Below are 16,740 nucleotides of genomic sequence, written 5' to 3'. Positions count from 1 at the left end.
CTAATATCCAACCTAGACCTCCCCCACTGCAACTTGAGACCATTTCTCCTTGTTCTCATCTGCCACCACTGAGAACAGCCTAGATCCATCCTCTTTGGAATCCCCCCTTCAGGTAGTTGAAGGCTGCTATCAAATCCCCCTTCACTCTTCTTTTCTGCAGACTAAATAAGCTCAGTTCCTAAGTCTCTCCTCATAAGTCATGTGCCCCAGCTCCTACTGCCCTCTGCTGGACTCTCTCCAATTTGTCCACATCCCTTCTGTAGTGGGGGGCCCAAAACTGGATGCAATACCAGATGTGGCCTCACCAGTGCCGAATACAGGGGAATAATCACTTTCTTGATCTGCCGGCAATGCTCCTACAATATGCCGTTAGCCTTCTTGGCAACAAGGGAACACTGTTGACTCATATCCAGCTTCTCGTCCACTGTAATCCCCAAGTCCTTTTCTGCAGAACTGCCGCTTAGCCAGTCAGTCCCCAGCCTGTAGCAGTGCATGGGATTCTTCCGTCCTAAGTGCAGGACCCTGCACTTGTCCTTGCTGAACCTCATCAGATTTCTTTTGGCTCAATCCTCCAATTTATCTAGGTCACTCTGGACCCTATTGCTACCCTCCAGCATATCTACCTCTCCCCCTAGCTTAGTGATTTGCAAACTTGCTTAGGGTGCAATCCATCCCATCATCCAGATAATTAATGAAGATGCTGAATAAAACTGATCCTCGGACCGAACCCTGGGTCACTCTGCTTGATACCGGGTGCCAACTAGACATTGAGCCGTTGATCACTACCCATTGAGCACGACAATCTAGCCAGCTTTCTATCCACCTTATAGTCCATTCATCCAATCCATACTTCTTTAACGTGCTGGCAAGAATATTGTGGTAGACCATATCAAAAGCTTTGCTAAAGTCAAGATATAATGTCACGTCCACCGCTTTCCCCATATCCACAGAGCCAGTTATCTCATCATAGAAGGCAATCAGACTTTTCCTGATCACCTTCCTCTCTTTCAAGTGCTTCAAAATGGATTCCTTGAGGACCTGCTCCATGATTTTTCCAGGGACTGAGGTGAGGTTGACCAGTCTGTAGTTCCCTGGATTCTCCTTCTTCCCTTTTTTAAAGATGGGCACTATATTTACCTTTTTCCAATCGTCTGTGACCTCCCCCAATCGCCATGAGTTTTCAAAGATAATGGCCAATGGCTCTGCAGTCACATCAGCCAACTCCCTCAGCACCCTCAGATGCACTGCATCTGGCCCCATGGACTTGTGCATGTCCAGCTTTTCTAAATAGTTTGTAACCTGTTATTTCACCACTGAAGGCTGCTCACCTCTTCTTCATACTGTGCTGCCCAGTGCTGCAGTCTGGGAGCTGACCTTGTCTGCGAAGACCAAGGCAAAAAAAGCACCGAGTACTTCAGATTTTTCCACATCATCTGTCACTAGGTTGCCTCCCCCATTCGGTAAGGGTCCCACACTTTCCCTGACCTTCTTCTTGTTCCTAACATACCTGTAGAAAATTCTTCTTGTTACCCTTCACATCCCCTTGCTAGCTACAACTCCAGTTGTGCCTTAGCCTTCCTGATTACAGCCCTGCATGCTCGAGTAATATTTTTATACTCCTCCCTAGTCATCTGTCCATTTCCACTTCTTGTAAGCTTCCTTTTTGTGTTTAAACTCACCAAAGATTTCTCTGTTAAGCCAAGCTGGTCTCCTGCCATATTGGCTATTCTTTCTGCACATCGGGATGGTTTGTTCCTGTGCCCTCAGTAAGGCTTCTTTAAAATACAGCCAGCTCCCCTAGACTCCTTCCCCTCATATTAGCCTCCCAGGGGATCCTGCCCATCAGTTCTGTGAGGAGTCAAAGTCTGCTTTTCTGAAGTCCACAGTCCGTATTCTGCTGCTCTCCTTTCTTCCTTTTGTCAGGATCCTGAACTCGACCATTTCATGGTCACAGTTGCCACCCACTTCTACTTCCCCTACCAATTCTTCCCTGTTTGTGAGCAGCAGGTCAAGAGGAGCATGGCCCCTAGTTGTTTCCTCCAGCACTTACACCAGGCAGGGGCGGCAGCTTATATGGGCTCGAGGTGCTTAAGCACCAGGAATATTCAAGGCTGAGGGCTGTGCTCCACCAATATTTGGAGCTGGGTTTCTCCCCTGCCCCCGTCTCGGAGCTTCCCTGCCTGAAAGAAAACAGCCAGTGCTTCTCTCCCTTGTTTGTGCTGCTTTTGCCTAAGGCTATAGAGATCAGCAGCAGGCAGCCTCTTGGAGCACCGGGGGAGGGGAAGAGGGAGAGAGGAGGAGGAAGGAGGCACACAGGTGCTTGGGAGCTCTCTTCCCCGCCCCCCCTGGCACCCAGGGGCAGCAGTAGGGGTGAGGAGACCACACATGATGGCAACCCCCTGCCCCGGTACCCACCATAGGGGAGGCGAGTGGGCTTTCTGGACCTAAGAGAGTCCCTAGGAGCATGTGCAGTGACTGTGGTGCAGAGTGAGTGTACTGTGGGGGAAGAGGGGGGAGAGGACGGGTCCCTCCCCTGGAGCTTGCTGCTGCCGGTAAGGAGGGGCGGGGGAGTCCTCTCTGGCCCTAGTCCTGGGGCAGCCTGTCTGCACCACAAATTCTTTATCCCCTGCCCCACCCCAGAGCCTGCACCCCCAGCACCCCAACCCTGAGCACCCTCCTGCACTGTGAACCCCTCATCCCACCCCAGAGCCCTCACCCGAGGGGAAAAACGTGCAACTTAAATTTGGTGGTCAGTTTGGAGTGTCATTGTGTTTAGCACAATACTTGATTATTTTACACCCTTTAAAGTATACAGGTGTTACAAAGTGGGAATGTTCTTAATGTTTTCTCTGACTACTGTGTGGGTGCCTCAGTTTCCCCTATGCATTTCTCAAGGATCTAGATGGTGGGATAAGGGGGTGTGATTGTTGTAGAGCCCTAGAGTGCCAGTGTGATGCCGTCTGCACAGAGAACGGCCAAAACCCTGTCTCCAGGCAATTGATGGCCTGGGCCGCTCTCCTGCAAGGTGCCAACTGAAGGTGTTGGAGAACAAAGAGATCAGGTGGCCTCCTAATTCCTGGAAAAGAGACAAAGGCCAGAGGAGGGAGTGTCAGTGCCTGTGTGGACTTCCGGGAAGCGCATGGTGTGGAAGGGGATGCTGGGATGCTTTGGAACTACTCCATTCAAAGCCAGTCAGGACTCTGGGGGAGCCTCCTCTCTCTGAGCAGACTGTCTCCAGGGCAAGAAACTTACACCTTCCTGGGTCTGACCTCAGAGCATTCAGCATGCCCTTCCACACCGTGCGCTTTCCACAGCGAGTCTGCCCAGGCAGGTCCTGGGGCAACCTGAGGTCCCTGCACCCCAACTCTGCAGTCAGACGTGACTCTCAGCCAGCCGGTAAAACAGAAGGTTTATTAGACGACAGGATCATAGTCTAAAACAGAGCTTGTAGGTACAGAAAACAGGACCCCTCAGTCAGGTCCATCTTGGAGGGTGGGGAGCCTAGACCCAAGTTCTGGGCCTCTCCCCAGCCAGCTCCAAACTGACACTCCCTCCTCTGGCCTTTGTGTCTCTTCCGGACAAGGAGGCCACCTGATCTCTTTGTCCCCAACACCTTCAGTTGGCACCTTGAAGGGGAAACTGAGGCATCCACACAGTATTCAGAGAAAACATTAAGAACATTCCCACTTTGTCACAACAGATGCAACAAAATTTAATACCGTATATTGAAGCAGGCAAGTGCTGCTTCTGACTTTCCACTTTTAATTGACCCTTGTAATCTTGTGGTGCCAACGTGTTGTAGCTTCATTTTATATCGGCTTACAGGGTGAGAGCGGGGGGCGGGGGGCACCACCATTTTGGGCACCACCAAAAATTTATATAAACCTGCCACCTATGACACCAGGAAGTTGTCCCCAACACTCTCAAAAAAACTTCCTGTATTGTCTGTGCACTGCTGTATTGCTCTACCAGGAGATGTCAAGGTGATTGAAGTCCCCATGAGAATCAGGCCTTGTGATTTGGAAACTTCTGTTAGTTGTCTGAAGAAAGCCTCATCTACCTTATCCTCCTGGTCTGGTGGTCTATAGCAGACGCCCACCACGACATCACCCTTGTTGCTCTCACCTCTAAACTTAACCCAAAGACTCTCAACAGGCTTTTCTCCAGTTTCAGAGTGGACCGCCAAGCAAACATACTGCTCTCTTACATACAGTGCAATTCCTCCAGCTTTTCTCCCCCATCTGTCTTTCCTGAACAGTTTATACCCATCCATGACGGTGCTCTAGTCATGTGAGTTGCCCCACCAAGTCTCTGTTATTCCAATCACATCATAGTTCCTTGACTGTGCCAGGACTTCCAATTCTTCCTGCTTGTTTCCCAGGGTTCTTGCGTTCGTGTACAGGCACCTAAGATAACTAGCTGATTACCCTGCTTTCTCAGTATGAATCCGGAGGCCTCCCCGTTGCACCCTCCACCTTGTGTTTCCTCCCGGTATCCCACTTCCTCTTCATGACTTGGCCCTCCAGCCAGGTCACTGTGTGTTTTCCCCTTCCAGGGTATAGAGTCTCACTAGACCCAATGTTCAGGAAATGCCACTCTGTCAGTGGCTAGTGAGGGAACCCGGGCCCACCCAGTATCCGAGTTCTAACCCAGGGACTCTACAACATGTGACCAAGGTCTGTTCAGTGCTGCTCACTTCCTAGGCTGCTTCCTACTCACCTCCTCACAGGCTCTCTTCTCCACCCTTCCGTTTTCAGGGTAGGCCCTTACCTCAGGGCCAGGCTCCTACTCACCGTGGGTTCCCTCCTTCTCTCTCTAATACACAGAGGGTAGCTGCAGACTTCACTGCAGCCCTTTCCATTGTCAACTTCCTGGCTTTATATTAGCTCAGCCTACACCTGCTCAAGTGAGCTTCATCATCCAGTCAGGAGTTGTTCCTCCAGCCTAATCCCCTCATATGGGGTCTATCACACTAACTGCCATTTTCTCAGCCTCCTTAACCCTTTCAGGGCTGGTGTGGGGTGAACGCCCCATCACAGTCTGTCTTGAGACCAGGCACAGTACAAACACATCCTATGCAAGATTCTCTCACACAAGTCTACTAAAACACCTGTAGAAGAATGGACTCATCACTAGAGCACCTCCTTGTGGCTGAGCATGGTGTAGCAGGCTCCTTCCTCTCTAGCACCTGCTGCTAATGGTCACTCCAGCCCTGTGGAAGTCTCTCTCATTGTGACTCAACCCTCTGTCTAGGCCACATTTTGGTTCCACACCCTAAAGGATAACAGAAAGTTCAACAAACAGTCCAGTGTCCTCACAAAGGTTTTCAGCCCTGACTCTGGGCCCCATGATGCTCTTACTCTTCTCTCAGGGCTCCCTGTCATCCTTGTCCCTTCTCTGGCCTCATACCACCTCACCAGTGGCTGTTAAGAACACTAGGCCCATGCTTTACACTGGGTTCCAGTTTAAGGACTAGAGCAGGGGTTCTCAAACTGGGGTTGGGACCCCTCAGGGAGTTGTGAGGTTATTACATGGGGGGTTGCAAGCTGTCAGCCTCCACCCCAAACCCTGCTTTGCCTCCAGCATTTATAATGATGTTAAACATATAAACAAATGTTTTTAATTTATAAGGGGGTCGTACTCAGAGACTTGCTATGTGAAAGAGGTCACCAGTACAACAGTTTGCGAACCACTGGACTAGAGAGTCAAGGTCTGCTCCGTCAGACTCCTTACTGTAGCCTCTCTTTTAGGCCTTCTCCCCACAACTATTCTAGGTTCATCTTTCTCTCAGGGTTAGGCTTCTTGGGGCTGTCCCCTGGAATCCCCCCTTCAACAAAATCCCAAACTAAAAGTACAAATATAACCCCCCTTCTGCCCTCCCTCAGGCTTAAACTTTCATCCCTCTCAGTTGAGCACTGCCAGGGCTCTGAAATCCAGATTAGTAGGTTTTACCACAAGAGCCTGCCTTCTCTACCCCAGTGGCTGCTCTATATTCTCCTGGCTTCTTGCCAGGCTATTCTACTTACAAGAGGATCCCAGGTCCAACTTTGCCTCTAAGCTTTCTCCTTGACACTCCCATCCCAGAGAGTGACTGCAGAGCTCTTCAGAGCCCCCTTGTGTGCCAAACTTCCTCTTTTTAAACTTATCACTCAGTTCCTTTCCCAGCTGGGACTCATCTTTAATTAAGCCTGGCCTACTCTCCAATTTCAGCCAGGTAGTGTAGCCAGGTGATGGCCCATACTAATGCTTTCAGAGCCTGTGTGGGGTAAACACCTCACCACAACACCCTAGACCTGACCCCAAGCACCCTTATTATTCTAATCCTGGAGTCTCACTTAAGCAGAAGGTTTCCATCATATCAAATGCTGCAGAGCTGTGTGGACTATGCTGAGATCAAATTTATTTTCAATTGTGAATAGGATTTCAGTACAGATGTCCAGGGTCTGAAGGCACACTATCCACTGTACTGACTAGCTCCCATTTTTTAAACCAATGATTTGTGGCCACATACAGCAAGACATCACAGTTGTTAGTGAACTGCATGTATGCACATTTGGGGAGAAAATACAAATCTCTCCCACACGCACACACAAATACTCACACATAGGATAGATGAGTTAGTTTTTGTCATAGATTCACAGACTTTAAGACCAGAAATCATCTAGTTTGACCTCACCTAATTACCTCTGTACTGAGCCCAATAACTTGTGTTTGACTAGAGAATATCTTCCAGAAAGACATCCAATCTTTATTGAAGACATAAAGAATGGAGAATCCACCACTTCTCTTGATAGCCTAGTCCTTGTAGCAAGGCCAAGAATATTTGTTAAATTAAAAACTTCCTTTTTTTTTTTTTTTTTTTTTTTTTACAAACTTCTCTATTTGCATACTCCAACTCACTTTTTATTCACAATAACATTCTGCAAAGTGACATTAACTAGGCAAAAAATTTTACCTCTCCAATGAATCAAACCATTGTCAGAGTACTTCACTACAGAAGTCAGTCCTACTGATAACTAAGTGATGGGTGCACCTAAAAAGGTTCAGTGGTTTTGTTTGGTTAATGTTGACTGAAAGGTTACCGAAATTATCTGAAATTTTTGGGTCTGTAAAACTGGGATGGTATTTTTGTGAGTTTTTCAGGACTTTGCCTGTCCAAGGCGCACCAGGAAATATCACAGGGACAACTTTTTCCATGATAGAGTGAGAGTTTCAGAGTAGCATGAAGAAGGCAAACTGAAGGCCAAAAAAAAAAAAAAAAGTCATCTGAATTTTCTTAAGCTTCAGCAAGGAGTCTAATTTGAGTTTCAGGTAAAAAATCTGAACCAATTGCTTTCTCACTTTATTTTTTAATCAGGGGTGGCTCCAGGCCCCAGCACGCCAAGCACGTGCTTGGGGTGGCAAGCTGCAGGGGGCACTCTGCCGTCGCTGCGAGGGCGGCAGGCAGGCTGCCCTCAGCGGCTTGCCTGTGGAGAGTCCGCTGGTCCCACGGCAGTGGACCTCCCACAGGCGTGCCTGCGGGAAGTCCACCGAAGCCGCGGGACCAGCGGACCCTCCTCAGGCAAGCTGCCAGAGGCAGCCTGCCTGCCGTACTTGGGGCGGCAAAATCCCTAGAGCCGCCCCTGTTTTTAATTGACATTATTCACTGATCACTAATGTCACTAATACCTAGGTACAGCATGTATAATCGCCTTATACTGCAATGAGGCCAAGCAGCATAAAATAATATTTAAGGCAAGAAACACTGAACCTCTCCCAAAGCATTCAAAATATACTGAAGGAATCATTCTATACCATCACTGGGGAGGAGAAATGATTTAATAGGTTTTTTTTTTGCCCTTTAATTTCTGCCCAAGCTACTTAGTGAGCATGTGATCCAGCCAGAGCTCCATGGCATGACTAGGCTCTATGCTTACGGAGCACGAGCAGAATCCCCATGAGGATAGCCTTACTCAGAAGCAGCTTCACAGCACTGCCAACTACCCTCAAAGGGGAATCTGTGGCCAGATTATCATCTCACTTACCCCAGTTTTACCATGATATAACTGCATTGACTTTACTAGAGTTCATCCTGATTTATGTCAGTATGATCCAGATCAGTATTAGGCCCTGTGACTTTGCTTCCACTGCCATGCACAGCAGTGGGAGATGCAGGAGAGTGACATTCATGCATGGCGGAGTGGATGCTCCCTGGCTGATTGAGTGAAAATTAGGCAGACAGTGATGGGGCCAAATGACCTTGCCTAGAAGCATCATTTCTGGCTGTTAAGGATAGGAATACGCACCCAAGAAAATCAGATAGGGGCAAAGCAACCCAGCTGATCACTCAGTTGAGTGTCTTACAATGAACTAAGTGATCTCCAGCCACCTGAGGCCTCCTAAGCACCTGCAGACTGTTCCATATTCTATAAGCCCAGGAAAACAGTAGCCTCCACAGGGTCCTCCTGAGGAAGAAAGTGAAGATTATGCAGAAGGGCAGCGGGAAGAGAGACAATTTTACATAAATTACTGCAATGATTTTGCACTCTGGATCCTGATCACACTACATCCGAGCGGACACTGTATGCTCCTGGTAAGCTTGCCTTAATAACCTCAGGATGTGAATAAGGCAGGCTGTCCCACAGTTTCTATATGCATTACCAAAGAACCTTCCAGATTTTACTCTACAATTATATACGTTGACCTACAAATTCTGAGTAAATGTATTTGAGAAAAGAAGAATGGATCTTATGAATCCTTCAGTTCTGTAGTCCTGTTCATGTACACTGTCAGCATGGCTCTCTTGCTTGCAATGTAATTTTATGCTATGTATTGTGTATGTAGTGGGAGTGTGTTTGTGTGTATTCTTTCCTCTGGATGTTTATACTATAAGACTATAGTGTAGGGCTAAGCTAAATTTAAGTTACTTGATCTTTATTATAAATCTTGTGGTGTTATCATAGCTATTTCATAATTATCTTTGCTTTTTGTATCAAAAGTTCAAATCAGAAGATAAAACTGGAAAATACATCAAGACAGACAAACAAAGATTTGCTTCTCTTCCTAGCAAATGAGCGATGAGTTGGCTGTATTTTCATAAGCAAATATCTATGCTGTTCTCATCTACAATATATTTAATTTTTCTACAGTTCCATTAACTTTGACTATTTATTTAGCCTGAACAGTATTTATGTTTCACTGAAAAGTGGCCCTCGGGGTATATGTACTAGAAATGAATAAAAAAAAAGTCTTTATTAGCTTACCGCAGTTGTCTTCATCAGCCTGGTTCCCACAGTCATCCACACCATTACAGTGAAGAAGTTGAGGCAAACACTTTGTTATATTGCCACAAGGGAAATATCCCAGAGGGCATATGACTTCATGTCCAGAATCCTGATTTTCTGAAGTACAATGGATAACTAATAAAAAACAAAAGAAAGAATATGCTTTTTTCACACTTATGTTTTCTCCTTAGCTGAATCACTCAGTTGCATTTGAATGTGAACCTCCAAATTACTATACATATTAGTTTGCCTTGTGTGTAATTATAACACTGTATCACCAATGTTAACAGAGGAGAAAATATTCATGTGTCACAAGGTACCTAAAATTACAGAGTAATTTCTTCCCCCCACATCCTAGGGCATACTGAAAACACTAGAAAGAGTACAAGCAAAGTGTCCTAGAGCCCTGACCTAAAAGGATGGTCTCCTGTTGTGCTGGACATTAATTTGTTGTAGCAATATACCAAATGAGCTGTGTAGATATGGAAAGCATTAATTTATGCTGGAACTTCTGATCCAGTAGAAATAAATTAAAGATGTACATCAGACGTGTTTTATCGAATTTATACCAGGTAAAAAGTGATTATTATAGACAAATGATAAGAGAGCAAAAATATCAAAAGAACAGGACAATGACATGGCTTGGCTAAATGATAAATAAGAGGTGATATAAATATAGTATTTGAAAGGTGTAAACTGTTTAGTTCCCTTTGGATTGTAGGCCCCCAGCCCTGGCAAATCAGCTGTGTTGCCTGGATGCAGCACCTTCCCAATTAATGGCCCAATCAGTAATTCTTTACCTCTCTTCAAGTTGTTTATCCAGAGATGTCTTATCTCTGACCATTATTTTAGTGGCTGATTGTTCTTCCTAACAGACCCTTGTGAGTTAACTCCATGTAATTAGACAGAATGATATCAAGCAGATAAACTGAAGTACAAATAATATTAATAAAAAAAATACAGATCTTCCCCATGTTATCCACAGATAGCAAAAGTAAAATCAGGAAAAGACAAACTATGCAAGTGTTCCAGGCAAACCAATAACATCACTAGAAAAACTCACCCAGAAAACTGAGGAACATAGAAATTCTACATAATGTTAAGAAACAATATTGTGTCCTGTATATAAATAATAGCACTAAATTGATTCACTTTTCATTAGTTAGCTGAGTACTTGTGGTAGAAGGAGTTTTAGTTAATGGAAAGTGAGAGTGTGCTCTGGTGTTTTGTTCTGTAAGGACCACATACAAGGGAAACTTCAGTGGTAGCTAAAAAGATAAGGGAGAGTCTCCCAGGGAAAATAAGGCGCAAAAGATCCTTCTCTTAACTTTACATATATATTTCAAACATATAGTCTGGTGCTTCAAATTGGCAGAGTCCTCTATTATAGTGGTTGATCCTGTGCTCATTGAAGTCAAGCTCCCATTGATTTCAACGTGGCACACAGAGCCAGATTTTCAAAGGTACTGAGGCACCTAAAGGTGCAGATAGGCACTGTTAGAGGCTAGCTGGCTCTTTAAGAGGAGTTAGGCTCAGTCTCACCCGTAACAGGTCAATCACCCTCCCTGCTGGTCCTGACTGAATAGGGATCAGAGGATCTGGTCTGTTATTGGGTCCATCTGGGGAGAGGTCATAGGGTTATTATAAAAAGGTTGGGCAAGCTCAGCCAAAGGGAGAGAGACAGAATGATGCTGCTTGCTCTGGGAGGTCCAGACAGGTTGGGAGCAAAGCAAGGGTAGATCCCTAGAGTGGAAGTGCCTGGTGGAAAGTAGCAGGTAGAAGACTACTATGTCTCGTGTTTCATCTGGGACTTTGATTAGTCTGGGAGAGAAATGAGCTCTGGCGGAATGCCATCAGGTGGTAGAGGGACATCTACATAGGTAGAGGGACATCACCGGACATCAGCAATACCAGGAGGGATGAGAAGCGCAGTCAGGAAAGTAACAAATACTTTCCTCATGAATTGTATTTTCTAAATGGACAACCAACCTAATTCTCAATTACTAAGGGACAATTTCCACTCATTGATATATTTTGCTTTCCACAACCAAATCTCCTTACAACTTTCATGAGTGATGTACCAGAGTATTCGGATTCTAATATCTAAACTGTATTGTTAAATCTATTCACCTAGTTTTGGGTTTTTGCTGACTGTGTACTCTATGTATCATATGAATTTTAAAACCAAGCTCTGTATTTGTGGATAATATAAGCGCTATACCCAGATGTACAGACACTCTTTCCCCAAACTATGTATAATATTATTTTAACTTTAGCTTTAATAAAAATTTTAAATCTGTTTTTATCTGTTAAAAATCAGGGTGAGTTTCTATTATTAGATAGATAATTACACAATAATATTTGTAAGCAGAGGGGCACATTGATTTGGTGGTTAGGGAACAGCACCAGGAAATTATTCCTTGCTAAGCCATAGATTTTCTGTGTGATCCTGAGTAAAGTAACTTATGGAGCTTGCTGGAAATTTTGTGTATAATTTTCAAAGTTTTCCTTAGAATTTTATTCAGGGTTTGGCAACTGAAATGTAAGTGTCTGAGGTTTAAATCTCTAATAAGTTGAGCAAAATATTGGCAAGAAATGTTTTCAGGTTCCACTTTTCAGTTGATAGAAAAAACAACAAAAAATTTTTTTCCCACAAAAAAAAAAATCATTTAAGCAAATAGCCATTTCCCATTGAAAAACCATGTTGACAGACATTTTTGACCATATCTAGTCATTTAGCAGAATCTGTTTCCCTATCTGTAAAACAACGTGGACAATAGTACTTGCTATGGCTCCTGGTGAGGCAGGGCTAACTTTATTAATGTTTGTAAAGCACGGAGATTCTCAGATAGAAAATACTAAAGGGCAAAATATTTTATTATTGTTAATTTAAAACTGTCTACACTGAGATAGGTTTGTAAATATTTTAAACCAGAAATAACTTTAAGCTCCACTGGCTCAAGAGGTTTCCCAGGTCTGTGTAGTTCAACTCAAATAGTTGGCAGTATTACTGTACACGTGTCTTAACAGTCTTCAGTTTAGCATTACCTGAATAAATCTTGTTTTCCAATGCACCAGGACATGCTATCCATTGAAAAAACCACACTGATTACATTTTCCAATGTAAACAGAAACCTTTTCATCTGCAACTAACTACAGCCTTGTTTCAGATATTTTTGTCATGCTTGGGTAATATTTAGCAATATACTCAAACTCCCTGCCCAAATTATTGGTAATACTGAGCAATACCTCATGGCAGAAAAAAGGAATACAAAATATCAGTCACATGGGCCTTAAGCCAGACTAGTAGCATATCCATATTACTAAGGCCTCAGTCCTGCAAATGCTTGTAAATGCATGAAGCCACTAGCACCACTCATTTACTTAAAGTCAATTATGTGCCTGATTGTTTGCAGGACTGTTGTCTAAGCCTGACTTTTCTCCAATTTCTCCCTTCTCCCCAATTGCAGAGGCCAATTTATATATTAATTAGACTGTGTGACCAGCAAGGAATATTTTTTTAATGGGCTTGTCTGTTTTTGTTTCTCTGTGAAGCATAATCAAGTTTTGTTGTTTTCTTTTTAAATAAATTCTACTTGACTTGTTTACTATCAGCAACATCAAGCTTGGTTTCCCTAAGTTTGATGGAAAAACTGAGAGGGCTTCCATGTACTTTAACTGAGTTCCAAAACCTTAACTGAAGGGGCGGGGCTGCTTGAATCTTTAGCAAACCTTCACCCATAATGTTAGCTAGCTATTAACATTAAGTGTTGGTAGATGTGCAGGTGTACGAGCCCCTGATGGTGTGTCTGATGTGATTAGGTCCTGTTATTATCCTTGCAATAAAGCCCGATGCCAGCTCTGTCCACATATCCATTCAAGTGACACCATCACAGGACCTAATCACATCAGACACACCATCAGGGGCTCGTACACCTGCACATCTACCAACATGATATAGGCCATCATGTGCCAGCAATGCCCCTCTGCCATGTACATTGGCCAAACCGGACAGTCTCTACACAAAAGAATAAATGGACACAAATCTGACATCAGGAATCATAACATTCAAAAACCAGTGGGAGAACACTTCAACCTTTATAACCACTCAGTGACAGACTTGAAGGTGGCAATTTTGCAACAAAAAAACTTCAAAAACAGACTCCAAAGAGAGACTGCTGAACTTGAATTAATATGCAAACTAGATACCATTAACTGTGGTCTAAATAAAGACTGGGAATGGTTGGGTCATTACACCAATTGAATCTATTTCCCTATGTTAAGTTCTCCTCACACCTTCTATGGGCCATCTTAATTATCACTTCAAAAAGTTTTTTTTCCTCCTGCTAACGATAGCTCATCTCAATTGATTAGACTCTGCCTGTTGGTATGCATACTTCCACCTTTTCATGTTCTCTGTATGTATAAATATCTCCTGTCTGTGTGTTCCATTCTATGCATCCGAAGAAGTGAGCTTTAGCTCACGAAAGCTCAAGCTAAAATAAATTTGTTAGTCTTTAAGGTGCCACAAGTACTCCTGGTTTTTTTGCGGATACAGACTAACACAGCTGCTACTCTGAAACTCCTCACTCAGTTACTTAACTTTCAAACTCCTGTGGTTTTTTTTTATGTAATGTTTGCGTTAGTTTTTCAGTTACCATAGAGTCTTTCAGGGCAGATAAAACCTGAATTTCTAATGTGAAAAACAAAACAACCCCACACCAGGCCTCTTTTATAAATCATAAGGAAGAAAAAAATAAAATAAAGAGGACAGTGGCCCCATATTTATTTTTGTCTTTGCCGGTCATCTTTAACATTGCTGGATGGTTTCTGTCAAGGTATCCCCTCCACTGGAACTTTAGAATACGGATGTGGGGACCTGCATGAATAACCTCTAAGCTTATTTTTACCAGCGTAGGCAAAACAGTTGCTGCCATCACCAAATGTTTTAAAAAAAGTTTGAGGGAGAGCCATTTGGGAACTCTGCCTTTCCCCAACTTTCCCCAGTCCTTATCCCGCCTTTCCTGGCACGATTTGACTAATTTCCCTCCCTCAAGTCTCTATACCCTTTTTCCTGGGTAGACTCAAGAAAATTCCCCCCACCACTTCCTGGTGAGCCCAGATCCAAGGATTTTGGATCTTAAAACAAGGAAAAATCAATCAGGTTCTTAAAAGAAGACTTTTAATTAAAGAAAAAGGGTGAAAGGATTAGAAAGCAAGATGATCTCACAGACAACAGACTCAAAACACAGAGGATTTCCCTCTGGGCAAAACCTTAAAAAGTTACCAAAAAAACCAAATTTGATTCTCCTTCTGTGTTTGCAAAAGAAATGACAAAGAGAAAAATAAAGAAATCTACCACATTCTTATCTAAATACTCACTAATTTAAACAATGGTTAGATGGTTGTTTTCTGGATCTCTGACTCAAGCAAAAGCACACACAGAACAGACAAAAGACTTTTTCCCTCTTCGAAAGTATCTTATCTTCTTATTGGTCCTGCTGGTCAAGTGTCAGCCAGGTTATGTGAGCTTCTTAACCCTTTAGAGGTAAAAAGAGGAATTAACCCTTAACTGTCTGTTTATGACAGTTTCCTATGTGGGATATTATCCTGTTACTCCTAACTTACTATAGAGATTATTCATCTCAATGACCCATACTTATTGCAGGGTGAAATGATAAAAGAGATTCCAGAAAACTAGGCACTTTCTTCAAGAAGGCTCCAGGATTCAGTTATTACTATGGTAACATGCATTTATTTCCTAGCATCTCCTTTCATCTCTTACTCACAGCATCAGAGGGTGACATTTTATAGCAACCTCTTCACAAGCTCAAGCTTTGGATTCTAAAGTCTTAGTCTAATGCTTGATTACCATCATGCAGCTGTACAAATTATCAGGCATGAAATAGCAATTCATTCTCAAACTGGTGTTCGAAAAAAGAAAGATTTCTGGAGAATAGCCTACTAGATTGTACACAGAGAAATTTTAGGAGATTGATATATTTTGCTTTCCACAACCAACTCTCTGTACAACTCTTCATGAGAGATGTACTTGAGTATTCGGATTGTAATATATAAACTGTATTCTTAAATTTAATCACCTAATTTGGGTAATTGTTGATTATGTACCCTATGTATCATATGACTTTTAAAAACAAGCTCTGTATTTGTGGATATTCTAAGCACTATACCCAGATGTAGAGGCACTCTTTTCTCAATCTATGTATTACATTATTTTTTTAATATTAGCTTTACTAAAATGTTTTAATCACCTATAACTGTTATTTTGAAAATGAATTTCATTAAATGTCAAATGCATTTGTCCTAGTTGAGGATTGAGCCCATAGCAAAAAAAGCTTTTTTTTTTTTTTTTTTAAAAAGCTTTTTTTTTTTAAAGTAAACATTTAGCAAAAGCAAGGAGCATAAATTTCAGCTCAGAATGTTTTTCTGAAAATTCTTAGTTCCTGTAAACTTATAATGAAATTGTCACATCAATCGTAACTACAGCAATAAGACTATAGTTTTCAAATGGTCCTTAATATAGATGCCTACACTATTATATATTGCTTTTGATCAAATTTAATACATATAAATAATATATTTTAAAAGTCAAATTGTCAAAAAGGATGGTGGAAGCTGGAAAGTTCCCACCTTCCTACAACCAGAGTATACATATATTTTGATGTAATCTAAACCTATTTCATCTCCTTGGATTTGGCTTTATGGGTAAATCAAGCTGCAACAAAGCACAAACCAAAGCCTAAATGTTCCCTCAAGTCTGGCTGTTTGTAGAATTTTCATGCAAGTTCTTCTGTTCCATTTCCTAGTTTCTCCTCGTTTACCAGAAAGAAGCTCCAACCACCTTGTTACAATCAACCTCTTTTTTGAGAGTGCACATTACAATTGCTGTCAGTGCATTTAATTTTCAATTTATACTTTCAAAACAAACCACCCAATTCTCTTATTTCGTGACAAGGATATTTAATCCAATGAAGAATATTGTTTAATTATGCAACACTGGTGCCTTGCAGCATTTGAAATACTCTGCATAATATTCACTAGCTCTGTTGCATTGCTTGCTCAGATAGTACTGCTGCTTCTGAAATATGTGATCATTTTGCCGGACTAGTTACATAAACACAAGAAGCAAATTTTGTATTCACCTTTTACTGGATATCATGCATTTATTTCTTTGTGGCATTTAATTCCTATTCCCAGTCTTATCCTAGATCAGGGGTACATTTTTCAAAAGCACCTATGTGATTTAGGAGCCCAAGCCCCATTTTCAAAAGCAACTTAGATACCTAAGAGCATAGGTCTTATTAAAGCTTAGATATGTTCAGATAATCTTATATTTGGTTTCTTGTTGTCCCCATTAGTGTTTTATTCAGAGGATAAATGCACTGTTCATTAACCTTCTCCGATGCTCTGGGCTCAGATTCAGAATGCTGTACTCCAGCCTGCTCCAACTTGCCCA

At 42.7% G+C, this 16,740-nt stretch overlaps 1 protein-coding gene across 8 annotated transcripts in view; it reads right to left on the bottom strand.

Moving 5' to 3' along the window:
- Positions 1-16,740, bottom strand: part of RXFP1 (relaxin family peptide receptor 1) — an 88,149-nt gene that overhangs the window by 49,992 nt on the left and 21,417 nt on the right. For 4 of the 8 annotated variants that reach the window (XM_039541282.1, XM_039541277.1, XM_039541280.1 and 1 more), the window contains one exon: positions 9,243-9,398. The gene's annotated coding sequence lies outside the window, so the exon portion shown is untranslated. Of the gene's footprint in view, positions 1-9,242; positions 9,399-14,645; positions 14,804-16,740 lie in introns of those variants that run through there. The other 4 variants (XM_039541274.1, XM_039541275.1, XM_039541276.1 and 1 more) reach the window with 2 other exon arrangements.

The sequence above is a fragment of the Mauremys reevesii genome, linkage group 5 (genome assembly GCF_016161935.1).
Source record: "Mauremys reevesii isolate NIE-2019 linkage group 5, ASM1616193v1, whole genome shotgun sequence".
NCBI classification, from domain to species: domain Eukaryota; kingdom Metazoa; phylum Chordata; order Testudines; family Geoemydidae; genus Mauremys; species Mauremys reevesii.
Note: the sequence above shows the minus strand (reverse complement) of the source record. Positions and strands in the feature narration are given on the sequence as shown.